This window comes from Otolemur garnettii, unplaced genomic scaffold (assembly GCF_000181295.1).
Source record: "Otolemur garnettii isolate 467f Iridium unplaced genomic scaffold, OtoGar3 scaffold00012, whole genome shotgun sequence".
Lineage (NCBI taxonomy): Eukaryota > Metazoa > Chordata > Mammalia > Primates > Galagidae > Otolemur > Otolemur garnettii.
The window spans coordinates 15,970,734-15,974,237 of NW_003852407.1; the positions used below are offsets into that span (position 1 = coordinate 15,970,734).

At 39.3% G+C, this 3,504-nt stretch overlaps 1 pseudogene; it reads right to left on the bottom strand.

Annotated features, from left to right (window-relative positions):
• Window positions 1-350: 350 nt before the first annotated feature.
• Window positions 351-719, bottom strand: LOC100942468 (annotated as a pseudogene).
• Between the last annotated feature and the right edge of the window lie 2,785 nt (window positions 720-3,504).

Genomic DNA, 3,504 nt, shown 5'->3' on the forward strand with positions numbered 1-3,504 from the left:
TTTAGATTTCGCAGCTACAGTATAGCTTACAATGGCACAAATATACCTAACATATAAATACTATTAATATTTCATCCTTTGTTAATAGAAAGAACTGCATGGTTTGAAAGGTACTTTAACTTATGCATGGTCATTAAAACTCAATAAGTAATTCAAGTATGGTAATAAGAAGGCAGGCAATTAATCCAATATCACTCTAAAATCAAAGGCATGAAAATGAAGGCAGAAAACTGTTTTACTACCTTTCATTTACATAAGTAGATAGCAGGACCTTACTGTAATGAAAATGTAACAATTATTACATATGGTTTCCCTAGAACATAATAGAGTTTCCAAAACTACAAATGATGTCAAGATCCATAGTTTGCTTCATCCAGCGCTATTCTAGCCCATTTCAATTCTTTGTTCACCGTTAAGTCTTTAACCCTAGCAAACTTCCTGGGGTCCTTTCGAATCAAGAAGACTACATCTTCAACTTGTACTTGACCTTGTCTTCCGATTGACATTGCCTTGAGAGTCATTTCAGTAATGAACTCTATGACAATATCTTCAAGAATATCTACTGACTTAGTATAAGGATTCTGGTCATCTCCAAAGTCATACATCATACATTTCAATTCTTTAGGAAAAAAATCACTTTTATTCTGTCCACTTGCTGCACCTCCTCCAATTTCTTCATTTTTTTCCTCAAAAGCAGAGTCTTCCTCCTCATCTGCCATCCCACCAGCCAGCCAGCCCACAGCACCCCACAGGCTCCCACCCAGCGGGTTTCACTACTTCCCCTCCTCACTTAATGGTGACAAGCCATAATATTGTTTTCTTACTTAAATGTCAGTATGATCTGTAGTGGTGTCACTGTGATCTGTCGTGGTGTCCTTATTTCGTTCCTGATATTAGTATTTTGTGTCTTCTTTTTTTTCTTGCTTAATGTGGGTAGAGGTTTACCATTTTTACTGATATTTTTAAAGAACCAACTTTTGGGCTCGGCGCCTGTGGCTCAAGCGGCTAAGGCGCCAGCCACATACACCTAAGGTGGCGGGTTCAAATCTCCAGCCTGGACCCGCCAAACAATGACGGCTGCAACCAAAAAATAGCCGGGCGTTGTGGCGGGCGCCTGTGGTCCCAGCTACTTGGGAGGCTGAGGCAGGAGACTCGCTTGAGCCCAGGAGTTGGAGGTTGCTGTGAGCTGTAATGCCACAGCACTCTACCCAGGGGGATAGCTTGAGGCTCTCTGTCTCAAAAAAAAAAAAAAAAAAAAGAACCAACTTTTGATTCTGTTATTTGTCTATTGTTTGTTTGCTTTTTCTTTATCAATTGCTGCTTATTTTTTAATTCCTTAGCATTTCTTATAGTGCACATCTGCTGAAAATTAATTCACTTAGTTTTTATTTTTCTGATATCATTTTTCTTTCATTCTTGAGGGACGTTATGTCTGTACATTTCCACACTTGACCTGTGTGGTTCCATTATCTTCTGGCCTCCATTTTATTTAATAAAAATTTGGCCATCATTCATATTATCATTCCCTTGTATGTAATGTTTTCTTTTGCTGTTTTCAAGATTTTCTCTTTACCTTTGATTTCAGAAGGTTGACTGTGATGTTTTTAAAAAAGATTAACCCCCTCCAAACATACCTATATTCTGCTTGGGGTTCAGTGAGTTTTTAAAAAATATTTAAGCTTATTTCCATCAATAAATTTGGGGAAATTTTGGCCATTATTTCTCAAAAAATATTTACTTTGGCTTTATTCTGTCTGTCTGGAACTCCAATTATGTTGATATGTGTGTTATGCCTTTTGATATTGTTCTATAGGTGAATAACTCTTTTTTGAGCCCTTTTTTGTCTTCAGATTGGATGATACTGATTAATCTTTATTCAAAATCATAGATTTGTTCTTTTATGCTAAATCCATCCAGTGAATTTTTTTATTTCAGATGTTGTAATTTTGAGCTTGGTTTTTATTTCTTTGCAGAGATTTCTTATCTGTTCATTCATTATGAGTTTATTTTCTTCTGCACTCTTGAACTTACTTGCTGCTTTAAAATTTTTCATCTGCTCAGTCCAACTTGCTAGTTATATTAGGATCAGTCTCCATTGACTGTTTTTTTTTCTCTTGCATATGGGGTGCAAGCATTGTGCCCATGAGTAACTGAAACCTGCACTGTGCCCATGAGTAACTGAAACCTGTCTATGTATGTGGTGTGTACAGATACACATTCACATGTATGTCTAGTGAGTTTTATTGTATTATAGAGATTGTGAAGAACATATTGTATAGCCTATAGCTTCTGTTATGGTTCCTCTAAAGAAATGTAAATTTCTGTTTTAGTAGACAGTTAACTTGGCTGAATTCAAACCCCAAAATCTGTGTGATGAGCAACAGCTGACATTGTGACTAATTCTTTTAGGTTTAGGTAGGCTGCTTGGACCCTTTCTCATAGATACATAGTTCAGGAGCACTGAGAGATTGACAGAGTTGACATTCTGGATTTGGAGCTCCTTCTCTGTGGCCCTCTTCTTTTAATGTTTTTTCTTCTCACTTTTCAGCTGTAGCAATAGCCCTGAGCTTCATTCTTTGATTTCCTGAGCCAGTAAGACTATAGTTTTCTATGTGATTTCTAGTTGCCCTGGGAGGTCCCAACTGGAACTTAGGTACCCTCTTTCTTTTTCTTGATACAGAGTCTCACTTGATTGTCCTTGGTGGAGTGCCATGGTGTCATAGCTCACAGCAACCTCAAACTCTTGGGCTCAAATGATTCTCTTGCCGCAGCCTCCTAAGTAGCTGGGACTACAGGCACCCATCACAACACCTGGCTATTTTTTAGAGATGGGGGTCTCGCTCTTGCTCAGGCTGGTCTCAAGCTTATGAACTCAGGCAATCCACCCATCTCAGCCTCCCAGAGTGCTGGGATCACAGGCATGAGCCACCACGCCTGGCCTTTAGGTGCCCTCTTGTAAGAAGCTGTGACATCATAGGACTCATTAATGTGAGTCTTAATCACATTAATCAATGAAGGAAGTAATCACTTCCTTCAAGGGTAGTCTCCACTTAAGTTTCTGCTTGTTCTTGGCCCCTTTAGATTGTTATTTTTTAGATAGCTTTTTTTTTCCCTCCACACATTCTAAGATTTTCAGATAGTTTTAAAAAAGATTTTGTCAGGCTGGTGCAGTGGCTCATGCCTGTAATCCTAGCACTCTGGGAGGCCAAGGAGGGTGGATTGCTTGTGCTCAGGAGTTTGAGACCAGCCTGGGCAAGAGCAAGACCCTGTCTCTACTGAAAATAGAAAACTAGCTGAGCATTGTGGTGGGCGCCTATAGTCCCAGCTCCTTGGGAGGCTGAGGCCAGAGGATTGCTAAAGTCTAAGAGTTGAAGTTGCTGTGACACCAGGGCACTCCATCCAGGGCAACAGAGTGAGACTCTGAAAAAAAAGAAAAAGATTTTATACGGAGTTGTTCTTTGTAGAAGATATGATCTTATGGAAGCTACTCTTCCATTACTATGT